General features: G+C 45.1%; 1 protein-coding gene across 9 annotated transcripts in view; it reads left to right on the top strand.

Moving 5' to 3' along the window:
* EPS8 (EGFR pathway substrate 8, signaling adaptor) overlaps positions 1-21173 on the top strand; it is a 137968-nt gene that overhangs the window by 7484 nt on the left and 109311 nt on the right. The window contains exon 1 of one of the 9 annotated variants that reach the window (XR_014538753.1): positions 10984-11219. The exons of 4 other annotated variants lie outside the window; for them this stretch is intronic. The gene's annotated coding sequence lies outside the window, so the exon portion shown is untranslated. Of the gene's footprint in view, positions 1-10983; positions 11220-17559; positions 17899-21173 lie in introns of those variants that run through there. 4 more of the 9 variants (XM_083572699.1, XM_083572696.1, XM_083572695.1 and 1 more) reach the window with 4 other exon arrangements.

Raw genomic sequence — 21173 nt, 5'->3', positions numbered from 1 at the left:
TTGGGAGGTGATGGTTTTCTGTGATGTGGTGAAAAGCAGGGATCAACTGTACGTGTCTGAGCAACATGTGGATGGATAGCAGCAGAAGAAGCAGAGTTTTCTTACCTATAAAGTACACAAACAGCCTCTCCAGTTACCAAAATGTAATGCAAAAGGGATCTTTTATGCATTCATGTTCCCCTATCAGCCCAGTGACATGTGATTTGTACCAAACGGCATGCAAATTTGTTTTATGGTCACTGGCTATAAACGGCACTTTTGTTCATGATATTTTCTAAGAGACATCTCTTTTCTTTCTCCCTTTCGGAAATGGGTGTGCGCTTTCTGTGTGTAGAGTGTGGGGGAAATACATAGTATGGATTGCAGTTAGTTTTATTTGTTTTTAGAGACCTGTTCCGTTAAAAAAACCCCACCCCTTTGACTTAGGAAGTGTGTTTTCTATTAAAATTCAGGCGCCTTATCGCATCTAAACAGCTTGCTTAAAAGGGAATACAGACACTCTGCTATCAGCAGTAGAAGGAGAAGGAAAGATGTTAGGGAGAAGGGGAGGGTTTTGATTCGACCAAGCTATGCAGGTAGAACAACTCACCCTTTCCCCATCAGACAGTGAAAAGCATTAAAAATGGTTTCAAAGAGGAGCTATTCATTTGTGAGCGAAGTCTTTTTGACATAAGCCATTTCTGAACTGTTACCAGTGCAGCTGGAAATGCAAAGGGATGTTAATTTTACAGGACATTCAAATTGGCTAATTATATTAGCCCAAGCCATCAGAAACACTCTGTAGGGTGGGTGGGGAAGATTGTAGTACAAAAGGGAGAATTCAAGTACCCGTTTTTAGGATTTTTAGAAATATGCCTAGCACCAGAGGGCAGCTGCTATGCACTCTACCAGAAATAAACACAGTAAACTATTTCGGTTCTGCCCAAAGGGAATTGGTTAGGATTTCTTCGGATGGGTACAAATGTCTTGCCTCAACCTCTTAGCCGGGGTTAAAAGGTTTTGAGAGGGCTGTGTGATAGTGTGTTCCCTCCCCCAAGTGACTCCCCTCTTACACAAAATGCCCCCTCCCTCCTCAACGCCATCTTGGCTATGGTTAAGACTATCCATGGTCATCACCTTAGCCAGAATGTGCAAACCATGGTTAGCAGGGAGTCACTGGGGAATGGAAGTAGGGAATTCTGGGACAGGTGTGATGGCCATTCCCTGTTCTTGCCACTATTTTGTCACATTTCAGGTTGGTCCATTGGATTTCGAAGTATTTTCCCCCCTCCCCACAGGCTACTGCTTCCTTTGCCTTGAAGGGAACTGAATGCTATTGCACTTCTTCCATCATCATCATCATTTATTGCATTTATACCCTACTTTTGTCTCCAAGGTGCATTGTTCGCCTCCCTCCATTTAACCCCCACCACAACCCTGTGAGGTAGGTTAGGTTGAGAGGCAGGGGCAGGTCCAGATTGTTGTTCTCTTGGGGGGTGGGCTGAGTAAAGCCCCCTAACAAGAGTTTCCTGGTGCTCTCTGGAGCATGGGTAGGCAAACTAAGGCCTGGGGGCTGGATCTGGCCCAATCGCCTTCTAAATCCGGCCCGCGGACGGTTCGGGAATCAGCATGTTTTTACATGAGTAGAATGTGTGCTTTTACACTGTTACCTCGGGTTAAGAACTTAATTCATTCTGGAGGTCTGTTCTTAACCTGAAACTCTTCTTAACCTGAGGTACCACTTTAGCTAATGGGGCCTCCCGCTGCCGTCGTGCCACCCCCGTGCAATTTCTGTTCTCATCCTGAAGTAAAGTTCTTAACCCGAGGTACTATTTCTGGGTTAACGGAATCTGTAACCTGAAGGGTCTGTAACCCGAGGTACCACTGTATTTAAAATGCATCTCTGGGTTATTTGTGGGACATAGGAATTTGTTCATATTTTTTTTTCAAAATATAGTCCAGCCTCCCACAAGGTCTGAGTGACAGTGGACCGGCCCCTTACTGAAAAAGTTTGCTGACCCCTACTCTGGAGTATAGCATTCACTATAATGAAAAGGCTAGAGCTAAAGTGATGATGGTTTTATCGTCAACTTATTGACTACCTGCCAAATCTGCCCTGAAGTGAGTGAGGCATGAGAGAGTAGCGTGCTCCTCGTGGCTGCAGCAGCACATCAGAGCATTTTGTTGACAGATGACCTTCTAGGTTCTTGATTTAAATTCTCGATTTCTGTTGCCAAACAGAAGCCAGCTCTGTAAGGATACGCCTGCCAAAGTGAGGGATCCATAATCATTAGGAGAACCTCCTGCTGCTTTGATGAGATGGCTGTTTTGCTCTAACATTGGTCTTCTGTGCTTCACTTTTGATCAGCGGTGCCTTCTGTTAGTAACGCCCTTGAGATGTTGGACTACAACTCCCATCATCCAGTGTTAGAAACGCAGATGTATAAGCTAGGCGCCAAATGGCTCTTCAAACCAAGGTTACAGTTGGCAAAATAAAGTGTCCAGTTGCCATTTTTGGGGCAAGACTGCTCCAAAGTCTTATTTTGACTGACCGTGATTCTCAGTTAAACATCTGGCTAGTTCAGATGACAACCTTGAGCTCGTTTAAGAACTTTGAGAACTTAAAGAAGAAACGTCATTTGATCCAGGGACAGTCCAAATATTTATATACAGTCGTACCTTGGAAGTCGAACGGAATCCGTTCTGGAAGTCCGTTCGACTTCCAAAACATTCAGAAACCAAAGCACCGCTTCTGATTGGCTGCAGGAAGGTCCTGCAGCCAATCGAAAGCCACAGAAGCCCCATCAGATGTTTGGGTTCCAAAAAACTTTCGCAAATCGGAACACTCACTTCCGGATTTGCGGTGTTTGGTAGCCAAACGTCCAAGTACCAAGGTGTTTGGGATCCAAGGTACAACTGTATTGGCCCATTCCATGGGTAGGCAAACTAAGGCCCGGGGGATCAGTGTGTTTTTATATGAGTAGAATGTGTCCTTTTGTTTAAAATGCATCTCTGGGTTATTTGTGGGGCATATAGTCCAGCCCCCCACAGGGTCTGAGGGACAGTGGGCCGGCCCCCTGCTGAAAAAGTTTGCTCATCCCTGGCCTATTCCTACCCCTTTTTCTTAATGGTAACATGGACCATTCACAACTTGGGAATATTCTTCACAACTGTGAGCAAGGCAGTGTGATGAGGACAAGCTGCAACAACTAACTATAACGTCGTTCACTGCTCTTGCTTAGGCTGCACAGCAAAAACATTTCACCCCCCCACCCCCACCCCAAAATTCACTCTGATTGTGTGGATAAAATATACCGTAACTGATAGACTTCTACAGGACGTGGTATTAGTGTGTGAAAACTGTCAAGATCCAATGATCCCCAGGCATGCATCCTGGGCATCTTCACTTGATCACAAGTGGCCAATAGGTGCAAAAGGCGCCTGGCACCTGGCTAATTTCGAACTCTGCTCACCATTGGTCATGCTGGTTGGAGCTGATGGGATGGCAGCCTGGCATCCAGAGATCTCCACGTGGTCGCAGTTGGACCTGTTCCAGCTTCTGTGACTGACCCAAGGTCACCCAGTGAGCTTCATGGCTGGGTGGGGATTTGAACCCTGATCTCTTAGGTCCTCTAGTCCAACACTCTAACCGCTACACAACATTGGTTTGCTAGAGTCCTTCTGCTATGGGGCAGCTGTATAAATTAGGTAGGTAAATGAATATGGAGAAAGCAAAATATCACTTAGAGAAGGATCTGAAATATCTTCATTGAAGCTTGAAATTGTTTTCTTCTGGATTGTTTTATTTGATGTTTCAATGTGTTGTAAACTACTTTGAGATTTTTTATTTAAAATTTAAAGTGGTATAGAAATGAAATGAACAACAGCAATAGCAGCAGCAACAACAACAGTTAGGGGGCAGGGAGAAATGGTGCCTAGACATTCTGTTGTGGCAGGTGTGGAGGACTCCCTGGTCCTACATGGGATAACTGTGCCCCTGAAGGACCAGGTGTGCAGCCTGGGAGTCATTTTGGCTCACAGCTGTCCATGGAGGTACAGGTCAATTCTGTGTCCAGGGCAGCTGTTTACCAGCTCCATCTGGTATGCAGGCTGAGACCCTACCTGCCCGCGGACTGTCTCGCCAGAGTGGTGCATGCTCTTGTTATCTCTCGCTTGGATTACTGCAATGTGCTCTACGTGGGGCTACCTTTGAAGGTGACCCAGAAACTACAACTAATCCAGAATGCGGCAGCCAGACTGGTGACGGGGAGCGGCCTCCGAGACCACATAACACCGGCCCTGAAAGACCTACATTGGCTCCTAGTACGTTTCCGAGCACAATTCAAAGTGTTGGTGCTGACCTTTAAAGCCCTAAACAGCCTCGGTCCAGTATACCTGAAGGAGCGTCTCCAACCCCATCATTCTACCCGGACACTGAGGTCCAGCGCCGAGGGCCTTCTGGCGGCTACCTTGCTACGAGAAGCCAAGTTACAGGGAACCAGGCAGAGGGCCTTCTCGGTAGTGGCGCCTGCCCTGTGGAACGCCCTCCCACCAGATGTCAAAGAGAATTACAACTACCAGACTTTTAGAAGACATCTGAAGGCAGCCCTGTTTAGGGAAGCTTTTAATGTTTAACAGACCACTGTATTTTAATACTTTATTGGAAGCCGCCCAGAGTGGCTGGGGAAACTCAGCCAGATGGGCGGGGTATAAATAATAAATTATAATTATTACTATTATTATTATTATGGCGACTGTAAATTGGGTTTAAGGTGCCATTTGGTGATTAGGTTATATATCTGAATTTCTAACGCTGCTTGAATGGTAGGTGGATGGTGCTGTTTTGGCTGCCTGTGGATCCTTCCTTGGAGAATGATCTAGCTATTACTATCTAGGATGACTCATTATATACCTGGCGTGTATCATATGCAGTGAGAGGACTTTGTTTCCTCTTTGGGACTAAATACATTGCATACGTTCTTTCTTGGAAAAGGCTGCACCTGCACATCTACTACTAATTATGATTCAGTCTCCTTAATGAACTATATGTCATGATTAGAAGAAGAGAGATGATTTACTGTATTTTCCCCCTTTTTTTTCAGTGGGATGGAAGTGACATTTCACATTTTGAGAATTAAGTTGCTGAGATCTCTTTTTTTAGGATTGAAAAGATATTATTCTGCCCAGAGCAATCATTTGCATAAGAAAATGTATGCCCCGTGAGCTCTTGCACTCAAATTAATTGTCATTTGAGTCATGTGTGTGTATTTAGCAATCACTGAGTAATGGCTTTAAGAAAAATATCAGAACATGCTGTGCGTATGTAAGGAGGGAGGCTGCTTTTGCAATGAATTTGTAGGTGTTGTGGCACGTTTGAGAAAGTAGAAGTTGGTGCCCACACTGAGAAATGAGCAATTAAAAACAAAACAAAAAACTAAGGCAGCACACATTCTGTACCTTTAAATCATATTTGAAGCACATTCCCTCTCAAAGAATTCTGGGTAGTGTAGTTTGTTGAGGTTTGCTGGGAACAGTAACGACAACAAGGAATAAACTACATTTTATTGCAGGCCCTACTGTGTGTGTAATTGACCCAAAAGTTGCTTATTGCTAGGTCCAGTTTGGTCACTGTTGGATTATGGCAGGGAGATTGTGGCTTAAGAATGACTTCCAGAGCTCTTAATGTCTATGTTTAAGAATCTTACATTTTAAAAGTAAAAGGTATGGCTTTTGATCCGGAAGTTCAGAGGTGCTCTTAATTGGCAAAGGGGTTTCCAAGAAGACCTTGCATTTTTAATATTTGCTGCTTGTAGTATAGCATATGTTTGGGAACATATAGTTTCACAGTTGTATATATCCGTCTCTTTAACTAATTCTTTGTGTTTGTAGTCTTCCATTTGTTGCTGTTGAGATTTCTAACTTGGAAGCGGGTAGAATATAGACTCGGTTCTGCCGATTTGCTGCTGGCCAATTTTCGATGGACCAACTTCCTTAACTTCCTGGGTGGCAGAGCAGGCATTTTTGCATGCAAAAGTTCCCAGAGAGGATCCTCACCATCCCCAAGGAGAACGGGGAGAGACTCCTGTCTGAAATCCTGGAAAACTCATTCAGCTGATGTAAAATGCTGTATTGTCTAACTCTGTAGATGGCATCATTCGTATGGGCTTGCAGTGCTAGATTTGGTCTGAACCAACAACAAACTTGGCGTAAGCAAGAATGCAAACTGAGGATTGCTATTAATTCATTCAGCCTTCGCCAACTTGGTGGGATGGGAGTTGTAATCCAAAACATCAGGTTGGTGAATCAGTTGGTTGCACCTTAGCTATTAAGGAATCCTTGCTATAGGTTCTTGCTATATTTTGTTGGAAGCCGCCCAGAGTGGCTGGGGAAACCCAGCCAGATGGGTGGGGTATAAATAAATAATAATAATAATTTATTCTTGCTTTGTAGGGGGGCAGAAGAGAAAGGGAGACCACACAAGATTGAAATCTGCCACTCCTGCTTTAACTTAACATGGTTAATAGTTTAACTTTGCGGCAGGCAACAGCATCCAATTGGATTAGATCCTGTTTTTTCCCAGGGACTACACTATGGAAAGAGGGTAACAATATCTATTCCAGTGATTGAACATATGTTTTGTTCATCAGTTCTCCCCAGCTGTATTGAGTTACTTTTGCAGAAGACGCTTGTTGTACATTGTCTATGGCCTAGATGCTAGAATCTCTCTCTGTGTGTATGAATGAAAACAATGACAAATATACAACACTCACACGGGCATTCTTGTTTGTGTGGCCACTTTTTGTTGTTTCTGGCAGAACTTCTGCATATCTAAAAACTCAATTTCCCCCCTCTCCTTTGGAATAGGCATACAGCGGCAAGGAGTATTGAATTTCTATATGATGTGCCCCTGTTGAAAAGACAGGAGCGACGCTTTATTAAAAGAAGACGCATTTGGAGCCCCCTGTATAAACCACCTTTTCAAACTCCTCCTTGCTCATTTTGGCAAGATGTATCTTGCAGATGTGCAGTGGAAAATAGTTGAAGGGGAGTTCCACACCTTTGGTCCATATAACCGTCAGTTCACTGATGAAGGGAAGACAGCCTAAAAAGCAAACAAACCCAAAACAAAGCAGCATCCTCTTTTGGTGCAAGATGTTCCAGTTGCACATCACTCTCTGCTTGTTTGAGAGATGCAGAGATGGGAGATGAACAATGCAGTTCCACACATGTGCTTCCCCCAAAGAATATTGGGATCTGTAGTTTTCCACTGCAATTCCCAGCGCCCTTAACAGGCTACAGTTCCCAAGTCAGGGATGGGGAACCTTTGGCACTCTCAGCTTTTGGGGGTGATGGGAATTGCCATGCAAAAATAAGGTCATTATGTGTAGATAACTTTGATATGGTGGTTTACCAGTGCTGGTGATGACAATGATGAATAACATTAATACACAGATTCCCTATTTGTGCATATTGCTTCCAAAGAAGGTAAAATCCAACCCTCTTGTTTTGTTTTGTTTTGTTTCCTATTATCAGTTTATTGTTTTCCTGTACTTTTACTGCTCTATTATTAGATGATTATTCTTCTACGTGTACTGTGTTTTTTATTGCTCTGCCATTACTGATCAGCTAAATTGTTGTGAGATTTATTAAGTATTGCACTTTGAAGTCTCAGCTGTTGGCTTGAGACAACATGTATCTGGCCAGTGGGATGAGTTAGGGGATGCTGTATATAGCAGGAGGCTGCAGAAGATGTTTTTTTTTACTGGCTAGGCGTTTGTATAAAGAGGCAGAACTATTTTTAGGCACAGTGTAACCAATATTATTTGCCGCTAAATTGTTGCTGTTATGGCTTCATGGTTTTAGCAATGCGTTAACTTTGTATAATGCTTTATCTGTTGATTGCAGCTGCTTTGAACTCCCAACTGGAGAGAGAGAGTGAAATTTAAGAATCTTGAATAGATGATAGTTAAGTTACTGTGTTCCCTTTAACCAACATGCCTTAATTTCTGCTGATTGGCATCTCTGCATTGGGCTAACACCTTCCTTTAAAGTCACCTAACACTAGTTTTTAGCTTATTGTTGTTTTCAATTATTTTTGAACATTTTAAATAGTTGCTTTTAACTATTTTGACGGGTAAATTGTTTTATTCTTTTTGTAAACCACTTTGAGGGTTGCTGTTGTTTTTTTAGTTTATTTTACAATCAAGTGGTATATACTTCATAAAAAACAAAACACAATAATCTAAAAGCCAGATTAAAATCCCTGTCAAAGGACTACATATCTGGATAGGCTTGTCTAAACACAAATGCACCTAAAAGAGTGCAGTGCACCTGATATCAACAGGCAGGAACTTCCAAAGTTTGTGTGCTGCCACCCTAAAATATCACTTTAAAAGAGGTGCAGAGTCATTCTTGGCAGTGAGCCAGGTGGGCCAGAGACCTGATGGCAAATAAAAGCAGATTCACGTAGTCTAATTGCAGCCGAGTCAACATTTATCAGGAAGTACTTTTCTGAGACAATTCCAGAGACTTTCCTTTTTTCTTTTTCCCATTTCCTCCTTTACCGCTTGAAAATATCAGTTTACAGAATTTTCTCCCAAGTACTCATCACCATTTTTTTAATGGCAGCTGCCATTTTCTCACCCACACCCCCCACTCTTAATTGACCCTGGGGAGTTGTGGAGGATGGAAACTGGTGGCCAGTTTGCCAACCCAATTTCCACTGGTGCCACTTGTGGCGAGGGCATAACAATAAATCCATTTATTTCCCTTTAAAAAAAACACCCATTTAGAACTGCAAGTGCATAAGTGGACATGACAACACTTCAAAGAGGCCTGAGTGAACCACCTGAGATTCAGGAGACGTCTTGACACATCCGGCAGATAGATCTGCCTTGCGGCTTTTGGTACAGATGTAGTCTTCCGCTCTCCATTGTCAGAAGTGTCTTCACCCAAAGAGTTAAGGTCAAGCAGCTGGTTAATCCAAATTTGTTGAAGATTAGAGATGTGGCGGCATTTATAAAGGGGCCTTTAATCTGGCGGTTCTGAGTCACTGCTTAAATGCTGCATAATTTCCTCGGCTTATCGAGCCTCCCCAAAGCTTCCCTTCTCCCACCCTCCCTCCCTCCCTCTCTCTCATTAAGGTTTCCCCACGTGAGACAGAGAAGTGGAAAGCGAAAGGGAGAAAGTGCATTAGCGCACTCAAATTGCAGCAGGGAAGCAGCATCTCCCTCTCCCTCCACCCCACCCCCTCTCTAAATTTTCTTGTCTTTGACCAAAGGTGCGATTATTAACGTTGTTATAATTAGAAATGTACTGTCTTTGTGTGTGGCGTGCTGATTGAGTGCAAGTATGCCTCCAGCTTGCTGGAACGTGCGTAATCATAGAATCTTAAGAGTTGGAAGGGACCCAAGGGTGATGTAGAACAACCCATTGCAATATACTGTAAAGGTAAAGGACCCCTGGACGGTTAAGTCCAGTCGAAGGCGACTATGGGGTTGTGGTGCGCATCTCGCTTTCAGGCCGAGGGAACCGGCATTCGTCCACAGACAGCTTTCTGGGTCACGTGGCCAGCATGACTAAACTGCTTCTGGCGCAATAGAACACTGTGATGGAAACCAGAGCACATTGTTTACTTTCCCGCCGCCGCAGTACCTATTTATCTACTTGCACTGGTGTGCTTTCAAACTGCTAGGTTGGCAGGAGCTGGAACAGAGCAATGGGAGCTCACCCCGTCGCGGGGATTTGAACCGCCGACCTTCCGATCGGCAAGCCCAAGAGGCTCAGTGGTTTAGACCACAGCACCACCCGCATCCCATGCATGTACTGTAAACCACCCTGTTGGGTACTCCTGAAAGAGACCTGTGGATCAGACCCAAGGCTTATCTAGTCCAGAATCCTGCTCTCACAGTGGTCAACCAGACGCCTGTGAATTAAAGCAGGACCCACAAGCACAAGAGCACGGTCTCTCTCCTGTGGTGCCCAGTGCCTAGTGTTCAGAAGCATTGCTGCCTTCGACTGTGGAGGCAGAGCACTAGCCATCACAGCTAAGCAGCCAGTGTGGCGTAGTGATTAGAATGTCAGACTAGGACTTGGGAGGCCAGGGTTTGAATCCCCACTCGGTTGTGAAGCTCACTGGGATGACCTTGGGACTGTCACTGCTTCTCTGGCTTGCCTACCTCACAGGGTGGTGGTGGAGATTGAATGAGGAGGGGCACGAAGCATGAATGGCACCTTGAGCTCCTTGGGGGGGGGGATATAAAAGAAATTGACCAATAATAAGCTTGTCCTCCATTAATTTCTCTAATCCTCTTGGGAAGCTGTTGATGGACATTGATGCAGCCCCTTGCAGGAGCCTCCTCATTTCCTTATGCAAACCTAGGGTGGAAGCCTATGTTTAAACTGGCAAATACACTTTACTCAAGCATGTAACCTACCTGTTAACAACACACCTGTATTTTGACAGTGGGGGGAGAAGGCAGAAAGACGTTTTCAGGGAAGAACTGGCGAGAAAGAAGGTTGCTTAGCCCTGCCCAGGGCTCTCCAGCCCTCAACCCCTGCAAACCCCACAGCTCCCGTCTCCTTAAAGTTGACCTTTTTCCAGGCACAGAGCCTGGCTAGTGGAAAAAACCATATATTTATATATTAAAGATACTCCACCCTGTGGAGTTCTTGCAGGATATAAAACCTCCCTCCCTGTACAAATGCACACACTCCTGCCATAAGAATGGATGCCTCCCTAGTGGAAATTTCTTTTCCAGCATCCATGACTCGCCTTTATCTTTTAAGTTTGCCGTTCCTTCTCTGTGAGCTCGTTTTGCATTGGTGGCTGTAGGCAGTGCAAAGGGTCTTTCTTCCTTTCTTTTTCTTTAAGGGGTGAACCAGTCGACTCTCTGGAACAAGGAGCAACCTGCAGCGTGCCGCCAAGTCAATATTTGCCTTTTCAAAACGCGGCTGTCAGGGCACTCTGCGAATGCATTAGGGCATCTTAGGCAGAGCGTGATTATTTAATTGAGGAGTGAAATCTAATCCTTTTTAATTTATCCTTAAGCTGCATCGAGGCCTCCCAAGCTGATCACGCATTGGGAAAAGACACAAGTTTCCACTCTCGGTTTCTGCTTCTTAAAATGAGAGGCTTTGGATGTTGACCTCAAATAGCAAACAACGCCGTGTGTGAAATAATGGCTCACTCAGCTGCTCCATCCTTCATGTGTACAGGTGTGCTTTGAAGAGCCATGCAGGTAAGCTCAGGGATCTGAGAAACCCAGGAGCTGTAGGAGAGGAAGTGTTCTTCAGTGCTTAGAGCACATGGTTTGCATGCAGAAAGCTACACATTCACTCCCTGGCTATAAAGGACTTCCCTCCACCATTGTAGAGCTGTTGCCTGTCAAAATAGACAACCCTCAGCTAGATAATCCGACCAATGATCTGACTTAATATTTTGACGGCTTCATGCATTTCAGGCATCTTCTGGATCAAGGTTCATTGTGTAGAAACTTACGCTACTTGTTGAAGGTTCATTCATCCAGTCTGTATAACGTTTCCTGCACATGTAACTTGTTAAGATACAGTTGTACTTTTATCCACTCCGTGTTTACAGTATCTCCAGGCTTCGTCATGCACATGACACCTTAGAATGTTTGTTGCTTGAATGGTTACAAGTCTATCTCTATTCTAGTTGTTATTCTAGTAAATTTGGTTTTATACTTATAAGCCAGTTTGTGGTGGTGTTGTTTTGTTGCATTATTATTACTGTCCCCACATTTGATACTTTGTGTATATACTAGAAAAGCGAGTATACTTCTATAGCAGATTTTATTTATTTTTTTATTTTAGGTGTACAACTTTAACATTTCCAAATTTGAATCTGTGCCCTCTGCACCTTAATTTTTAATTCTTACATTTTTACAGTGTTAAATTCCCAGCTATAATTTGGGGTGGGGGGTGGGCTTAAAGGTTTTAGGTGGGGAAGAGCCTGAAGCAAAACTGCTAAGATATTTGCAAAGCTAAGTGGGGTTTGATTTGAATGCGAGACCATGTATTGAGATTTCCTACAATGCAGGGGGTTGGGTTAGATCCTTCCGACTCTACGATTCTATGATTCTTTGCAGAAAGCTTAAGATTTAGGGAGCTGCATCCTCTCTTCCCACTCTTGTGCAGCCTTTGTCACCATACCCCACTCCCCTGTTGGCGATCATGCACTAGGCTAGGGGAAGGGCTGTGCATGCACACTGGTGTACATAGGAGAGGATTCCCAGAACTGGATTTGGGTTTGAGACCTTTAATCACGCCCCGCCCCGCCCACTAGTTTAATTTCTGTTCTGGTACCAGCTGCAGGCAGAAGCTGCAATAACGTGTCATTCTGCCATCCACTGCTATGAAGGGAGAGTTTGTTTGTTTGTTTGTTTATTATGTTTATACACCACCTTTATCTTCCAAAGATCTCAAGGAGGTGCACTTGGTTCCCCTCTGCCTCCCAATTTCATCCTCACAGCAACGCTGGGTGGTAGGTTAGGCTAAGAGATCAGTGAGCATCTTGGCTGAGTGGGGATTCGAACCCTGCTCTCCCAGGTCCTAGTCCAACCCTCTAACCCATGGGTAGGTAAACTAAGGCCCGGGGGGCCAAATCCGGCCCAATCGCCTTCTAAATCCGGCCCGCGGGCGGTCCGGGAATCAGCGTGTTTTTACATGAGTAGAATGTGTCCTTTTATTTAAAATGCATCTCTGGGTTTTTTGTGGGGCATAGGAATTCATTCACCCCCCCCCCCAAAAAAAAATACAGTCTGGCTTCCCACAAGGTCTGAGGGACAGTGGACCGGCCCCCTGCTGAAAAGGTTTGCTGATCCCTGCTCTAACCATTATGTCAGACTGTTTCCTTCTGGCTGCTGTTGGGCTGCAGCCCCCATAATCCACAACCCCTGGCCGGACTGGTGGGGCTGATGGGAGTTGTAGTCCCAGACTCCTGGATGGCGCCCGGTTGGAAGACGGCTTTTCCTGATGCAGTAACCACTCTAGCTAGCAGCAGCAAAAACAGCAGAGTCCTTTGTCACACATTAGAACATGAATTAGTTTATTGCGGCTTATTCTTTTATGGTTGTGTGTGTGTGTGTGTTTTCAATCTCCACATTAACTCCTGTGATCCTTTTCATTGCACCCAGATTTTCAGGCTAAATAATTTGATTATGCGTGCCCACATTCAAATTACCTGTGCTGTATAAGGGCAATATTTTTGTGTTCTGAAAGGCTTCATCTACTCAAATGTGAAGCAGGGACTGTTGAGAAGCAGTCTAGTGAAGTATGGTTTTTGCATCTGCGTCGCTTGTTCCTGAAATTGCTTCCTTTTTTAGTTGGCCCCCCTCCCCGACCTCATCTCATTGCGTGGCCTTGAATTGGACCCATAACTGGACTCGCCGTGGCCCGGCATTCTGGATCCATTGTTTATGAATTGGCTACATTCACACCAAATATTAAAGTGCTCTTTTATCCCTTGTTGTGGCTGCCCCCAAAGAATCCTGGGAACTGTAGTTTGACAAGGGTGCCGTGAGTTGATAGGAGACCCCTGTTTCTCTCACAGAGCTACGATTCCCAGGGTGGTTTAACAGTCAATCCCTCTTCTAGAATCATAGAGTTGGAAGGAAGCATGAAGAACCATCTAGTCCAGTTCCCTGAAATGCAGGAATCTTTTGCCCAAAGTGGGGCTTGAACCCGCAAGCCTAAGAGTCTTGTAGTCTGACAGCTGAGTTGTCCCTGACTTCTTCCTAGGGAACACTGGGAACTGTAGCTCTGTGAGGGGAATAGGGGTCTCCTGTCAGCTTTCAGCACCTTGAACAAACCAGAGTTCCCAGGATTTGATGGAGTGACTGTTAAAGTAGTATAACAGTGCTTCAATGTGTGGTGTGAACTTTGTCCGGCAAGGGTGTCAAATAAACTTGTTTAAAATGGGGTGCTGCAGCTTTAAATGTTCAAGGGAGACGGGTTCAAGGTGTCCTGCAAAACAGCACCCTGAGCAAGGGGGAGGTTTTCTCCGCCCTACAAGGAAGCAGGAAAGGCTACGCATTTGTCAAACACAATGGAAAGATAAACCCACAATGAATAGTTCCGTTGTTCTGTGATTCCTCTCGCCCTGCTCCGTAGACATTATGTAAAATGACTTTGCCGCAGCAGGAACCAACAGGTAGATGAGGAAGAGAGAAAGATGATAGTCTCCCTTTGGAGACAGAACCAAGGATCTTGGTTTAAGCACAGGCAGGGAGGTGCTTATTTATTAATTAAATTTGTATACTGCCCTATACCCATAGGTCTCAGGGCGGTTCACAACATAAAATTACAACATAAAATCACAAAATAATGCCCAGTGCAACCTACCTGCCCAGGGTCCCTAGTCCCTGCATAGATGGAGGTGTCATAGGAAGCAATGCCTAGTACAGTGATACCTCAGGTTAAGTACTTAATTTGTTCTGGAGGTCCGTTCTTAACCTGAAACTGTTCTTAACCTGAGGTACCCCTTTAGCTAATGGGGCCTCCTGCTGCCACTGCATGATTTCTGTTCTCATCCTGAAGCAAAGTTCTTAACCCGAGGTAATATTTCTGTGTTAGCGGAGTCTGTAACCTGAAGCGTATGTAACGTGAAGCGTATGTAACCTGAGGTAAAGGTAAAGGGACCCCTGACTGTTAGGTCCGGTCGTGGCCGACTTTGGGGTTGTGGTGCTCATCTCGCTTTATTGGCCAAGGGAGCCGGCGTACAGCTTCCGGGTCAAGTGGCCAGCATGACTAAGCCGCTTCTGGTGAACCAGAGCAGCACACAGAAATGCCGTTTACCTTCCCGCCGGAGCGGTACCTATTTATCTACTTGCACTTTGAAGTGCTTATGAACTGCTAGGTTGGCAGCAGAACCCAAAGTACCACTGTACATAACTCTACTTACAAATTCCGTTTTTGGGGAGGAGGAACCTTTTTAGCCACCCCTGTCAACCGTCATTTACGACCTTATAGGGTAGACCAGTATTAGGACTGAAGGCTAAGGGAAGGACTTGCTGAAAGCCTTTCTGGCAAATTCAGCTGCTCTTTGAACTTTGGAGCAGGGAATCCCCTGGGGGATGCTGTCCCCAGCCTTGCTTGTCTTATCCAGGTGTTGCTAGAATTAAACTCTCATCAGCTTCAGCCAGCATAGTCTGTGGTCAGGGGGTGTAAGTCCCAAAGCATCGCAGGGCCATTGATTTCCCCCTCTTTCCCAGCTTTATAGCTTTTTATGGCAAGAACCTGCATCCCTGAAGGGCCATCATTTCATGCATGTACCTGCATGTTGTCTCCACCTTCTGAAATTAGGCAGGTAGCAATGGGGGGGGGGGAGGGACTGTGGAATGCTCACTTGGCACCCACTGACATGTATATTTGTTTTCTGGCAACAGGCAAACACGGACATACACCCCAGTCCTTCTTAAAAATGGATAGGATTCTTTGAATAAACCAACTTTCCCAGGTTTGTTTCTTGTTTTTATACGACTTCTGTTTTCCTGTGGTGTTGCTCTTAATGCATTAGAGCACGCTGTTAAATTGTTTTTAAAATGGATTTGTTATGGTTGTCGGGAGAGCTGTTTTGCGCTGCAGATGTGGGATATAAAATACACTGTAAATAAAATTAAGCACAACAGAATGGAACAGAACGAGACCGCAGCTCTGTGGCAGAGCATTGGCCTTGCATGCAGAAGATCCCAGGTTAAACCCCTGGCATCTCTAGATAGGATTGGCAACAGAATCATAGAATCGGAAGGAACCCCGAGGGTCATCTAGTCCAACCCCCTGCAATGCAAAAATCTCAAGCTTCTGAATCACTAGCTAGCTGCTGCCAGTCAGTGTTGGCAATGCTCAGCTAGATGGACAGGTTGCCTGACTCGGTATAAGGTATCTTGCTATATGTTCTGGTCCTATGAGATTCCTACCCACGGGAGTCGGTCAGTGCCTCTTTGCATTATGGGATCTGGATATGATGCTTTAACTGTCTTAACACTTGATCCCAATTAATCGTTATAATTGCTTATTAAAGTTCTGTCCTGCCCCTCCTCTCAAAGGAGCACAGTGCAACAAACAGCTAAGAAACAAAATAATACAAATACAAATAAATAAAAATGGCTATACAACTGTTGGAGGTTTTAGTTACTGGGTTCCCTACTAATTGGTTATAAAACAACTCTGGGAATTGGAGCTCTGTGAGGGGAGCAGGGGTCTCCTAACAGTTCCCAGGTTCCTTAACAAACCACAGCTCCCAGGATTCCTCAGGCTTTGATGCTCTGCCACCCAACGGTGGAAAAAAGCAGCCCTGAGCTTCTTCCATCTTGAGAAGTGGAGAGCAAAAAATCACCCCACCCCCCAAGCCTTATGGGCTCTAAACCACACATCAGTTAAAGGGTGTGATTAATCATCCATTATTTCAAACTTTAACCATGCCCCTGGACACCTGCAGGAATTTTTCCAGGGTGGCAGCAACAGTAAAGTAAAATGCTGCAAGCAGGGAGCCAGATGGATTTCTCTCTTAAAAAAAAATGAGTACAATTGGTAGTTTGTGCTGTTTGACTGATCCTTATAGACTCTCCAGTTTGTAGCTGTGACAGAACTGGAAGAGGACCAGGCTTGGTTTTGGCCTCCGTATACCATTCCCCAATGCGTTCATATGAGGGGGCAAAGGGGTGGATTGAGCTGGGATGCGGGTGGCGCTGTGGTCTAAACCACTGAGCCTAGGGCTTGCCGATCGGAAGGTTGGCGGTTTGATTCCCCGTGACGGGGTGAGCTCCCGTTGCTCTGTCCCAGCTCCTGCCTACCTAGCAGTTTGAAAACATGCCAGTGCAAGTAGATAAATAGGTACCACTGTGGCAGCAAGGTAAATGGCATTTCCGTGGGTTCTGGCACTCGTTACGTTGTCTCGTTGTGCCAGAAGCGGTTTAGTCATGCCGGCCACATAACCTGGAAAGCTGTCTGTGAACAAATGCTGGCTCCCTCAGCCTGAAAGCAAGATGAGCACTGCAACCCCATAGTCGCCTTTGACTGGACTTAACCATCCAGGGGTCCTTTACCTTTACCTTTTCTTACATTGTGCAAGAACACCCAGAGTAAGTCATGACTGGGCTGAATTTGCACCCAGGACATCCCAGTCTAAGATAGCCTCTCACTTGGCACCCAGGAGACGGGCAACCTGTAGCCCTCCAGATGTTGTTGGACTATAACTCCTATCATCCGCAACCATTGGCCATGCCGCTGGGAGTTATAGTCTAGCAACATCCCTAATCTAAGCAGTTTTAACATCAGACCTACTCACAAAATCCTGTTTGTTCACTCTGTCTTTCAGGCAGCTGGCTGCACAGCCTGAGTGGATTTATTTATTTTATTTAAAGCATTCTTATTTCACTTGTGCTTCACACCACATGTAAATGAAACATATTTTAAATCTCCAGAATTGCTGCTTTTTTAATCAGAGGGTTTGTCCCTAGCCTGATATCCAGGCCAGTGCCCTAGCTCTATGGGTAAGTAGGGTCTGACAAGCAAGGTGCTCAAAATACTACCAATTTTGGGAAAATGTGGTACTGATGGTCTTGTTTTCACCCAGCTAATCAGTTTTCAAAACAAGAAATGGTTAAATAGTTGACAGTGCTAATATTGATCTTTGCTTATTAACCTGCTGCTCACGTGCTGTTTGTTCTGCCAATGCTGTGCATTGGTCTGTAGCTTGTAAAACAGTTACTGTCTGTGCCTGCAAAGCAATCAATGATTTAGCACACAGTTTATCAGCATGCCGTAGGAACACAGGCTGTGCAACGTAATTGGCACATGCAAACGACTAAATCTCGGATGGTGATAATGTTAACCTGGCATTTCTCAAAGTGCACCTTCTCAGATGTCTGGGAGAGAACGGTTGCCCGCTTTTAACTGGTTTGTATTTTTATTTCAAATGTGCCTTCCGGCTGGCATGCAAAGTGGTGCTTCCTGAACTCCAACCATGGATTATTCCGGAGAAACAGAAAGAGGACTGTTCTGCTTTGCAGTGTCAGAGAGCTTTTCCTTTCACCAGCGCCGCTTTTGAGTTACGGAACGGGCAGCAGCTGCTTTTTCTCCTGGCAAATAGGAAGAAGTGGTCGAAGGCGAGTGTGTGTGTGTGGTTACTGGAAGCAAAGTAGCAATGATTTCACCTTGGGCGGTGGGGGAGAACTGGACAGGGTCCCAGTTCTGGAGAATCAATAGCTGGAAGACATATGGCAAGGTTATGTTGAGCACGGGTCATTGACGGGGCAATGTCCCAAACTGGCTTGCAATATGGACCAACTGATAGTGGGTATCTCAATGGATTGCAGGCTACTGGGGTCTGTTTTGAGTTGCTGACCGGGCCAGTGTCTCAAATGAATGCAAGCTAGGGCGTAAAGGCGGGAGGAAGATGATAACATGGAGGAATTTGGAATAAAGCACTCTCTTTAGGAAGCAAAAGAAGAAAACGGTTCTTCTGTGCTGACAGTGCAGTCGTATCACCATCTACTCGACAAAAGCTTCCCCTCAAGGAATGTGTAGGATTACTACCTTAATGACTCCTTGCTGTGTTGGAAATGAAAAGAGGCATGATAAAAAACTTTCAGTAAATGAGGAAGAATGGAGAGAATGCAGTGCCCAACTTAGACAAATTGCAGGCAGGAAAGCCTAGATGAAGATGTTCAGCAAATTTTGCTTTACAGCGTGTAATCCCTTCTCTCTTTGTTAATTTTAATTGGATTGTGAACAGTTATCTTGAGTTCTTTGTTCTTCCCGCCCTCATTTTTGGAATCGTTCTTTTGTCATTTCCTCCAAGTCTGGGTGGACTGCTTTTTTCTTATACGATTTAACTACGCCTTCTGTAGATGGGAACTTTTGACTTGTTGCATGTAGCCATGTAGGGGGAAGGATTGTAGTTCAATGGCAGAGTAACTGCTTTGTGTGCAGAAGGTCGCGGGTTCAATCTAGGCATCTCCAGGTCTCGGTCCAGCAGTCTAACTACTTCTCTATACTAGATCCCCTACCCCCAACCACCTTTCCCAATATATAGGGACCAACAAACATCTTGGGGTTTTATTTTCTTTTTCATCCACTGAATTGTAAAACAACAACAAAACAACAACAAAACAACAACAACTTATTATTTATACCCCGCCCATCTGGCTGGGTTTCCCCAGCCACTCTGGGTGGCTTCCAGCAAAATATTAAAATACAATGATTCATCAAATATTAAAAGCTTCCCTAAACAGGGCTGCCTTCAGATGTCTCCTAAAAGTCTGATAGTTGTTTATTTCTTTGACATCTGATGGGAGGGCGTTCCACAGGGCGGGTGCCACTACCGAGAAGGCCCTCTGCCTGGTTCCATGTAACTTGTCTTCTCGCAATGAGGGAACCACCAGAAGGCCCTTGGCACTGGACCTCAGTATCTGCGCTGAATGATGGGGGTGGAGACGCTCCTTCAGTTATACTGGGCCGAGGCTGTTTAGGGCTTTAAAGGTCAGCACCAACACTTTGAATTGTGCTTGGAAACGTACTAGGAGCCAATGTGGGTCTTTCAGGACTGGTGTTATGTGGTCTCGGCAGCCACTCCCTGTCACCAGTCTGGCTGCCGCATTCTGGATTAGTTGTAGTTTCTGGGTCACCTTCAAAGGTAGCCCCAGATAGAGTGTGTTGCAGTAGTCCAAGCGGGAGATAACAAGAGCATGTACCTCTCTGGCAAGACAGTTCACGGGCAGATAGGGTCTCAGCCTGCGTACCAGATGGAGCTGGTAAACAGCTGCCCTGGACACAGAATTGACCTGCGCCACCATGGACAGCTGTGAGTCCAAAATGACTCCCAGGCTGCGCACCTGGTCCTTCAGGGGCACAGTTACCCCATTCAGGACCAGGGAGTCCTCCATACCTGCCTACCTCCTGTCCCCCAGAAACAGTACTTCTGTCTTGTCACGATTCAACCTCAATCTGTTAGCCGCCATCCATCCTCCAACCGCCTCCAGACACTCACACAGGACCTTCACCGCCTTCACTGGTTCTGATTTGAAAGAGAGGTAGAGCTTGGGTATCATCCACATACTGATGAACACCCAGCCCAAACCCCCTGATGATCTCTCCCAGCGGCTTCATGTAGATGAAACTAGGGAGCTTCATTTCTGTAAACAGTTTTGCTTCTCTTAGAATTGTAGCCAGTGTGTCTCCTCTCCTTCAAGCGAATTCAGGCTGTCTCAGTAATCACTCATAAAACTGGTAGAGAGCTCCAGTTAAGGAGGGAACCTCATTTATTTCCATTTCAGGTAAGAACAAAACAGGAGCCCCTCTGTGCATTCATCTGAATGTGCAAACACCCCTAATGTGAACATATGATCCTCAAATATATATTTAAAGCTCCTTCCCATGTGACCAACATCCTTTTCTTTGACTATAGAGCAAATCCTGTGACTTAAGGCAGGCTAACAACCTCCCAGAAGGGAGCCCAATTCAAGCCAAGCCACCTCCACAAATTTACTCCCTGTCCCACTTCACTATCTGTTGTTTTGCTTGTGCAGCCATCATTCATTAATTGCTTCCACATCCAGAGCTATAAACAGTAAAATCGTATTAGCGGGTACTGTCTCCTACGCTTACTGGCGAAATCTGTTTTCTGAGCTACTTTATGTGGCCCAGAACCCAGTGCTAAAAATCTATCACTAAAACAATTTTGTCTACGGAAGCGTGGGTTCTGCTTCCGCCGTTACCATTTTGGAAAGCAGATTAGCTTTGATTTCCATGTAAGAAGCTGCTAATAATAAAACCTTTAGGATTTGGAATGCGAACACATGTGGATGCAGATCTATCTGTCTATATTTGGCAAGCGGAGATTTTAAAGGCATAAGCACAATTTTGAATTTGCAAGACCGGCCTCAGCTGTAAATTTGATAATATGACAGTGGTTCTTGGCAGACATAACTGTGGTTCAGCATATCTCTGTTTCGCAGATCCAGTATCGGGCAGGTATAAGTTCAGCATTACCTCTGAATACTTAAAGCCATGGTTAAGGATTAGCTAAACCAAGATGTGACTGCATCGTGCTTAGAAAGGGATATTGTGGTTTCAACGCTGTTCTTTGGTCTGATCCAGTAGAGCTCTTCTTGTGTCTTTGAAAGGAAATTACATGGGTTGTATCCATTGGTAGGTCAGAGTAGGAACCTAAA

This window comes from Podarcis filfolensis (assembly GCF_964270895.1).
Source record: "Podarcis filfolensis genome assembly, chromosome: 10".
Lineage (NCBI taxonomy): Eukaryota > Metazoa > Chordata > Lepidosauria > Squamata > Lacertidae > Podarcis > Podarcis filfolensis.
Note: the sequence above shows the minus strand (reverse complement) of the source record. Positions and strands in the feature narration are given on the sequence as shown.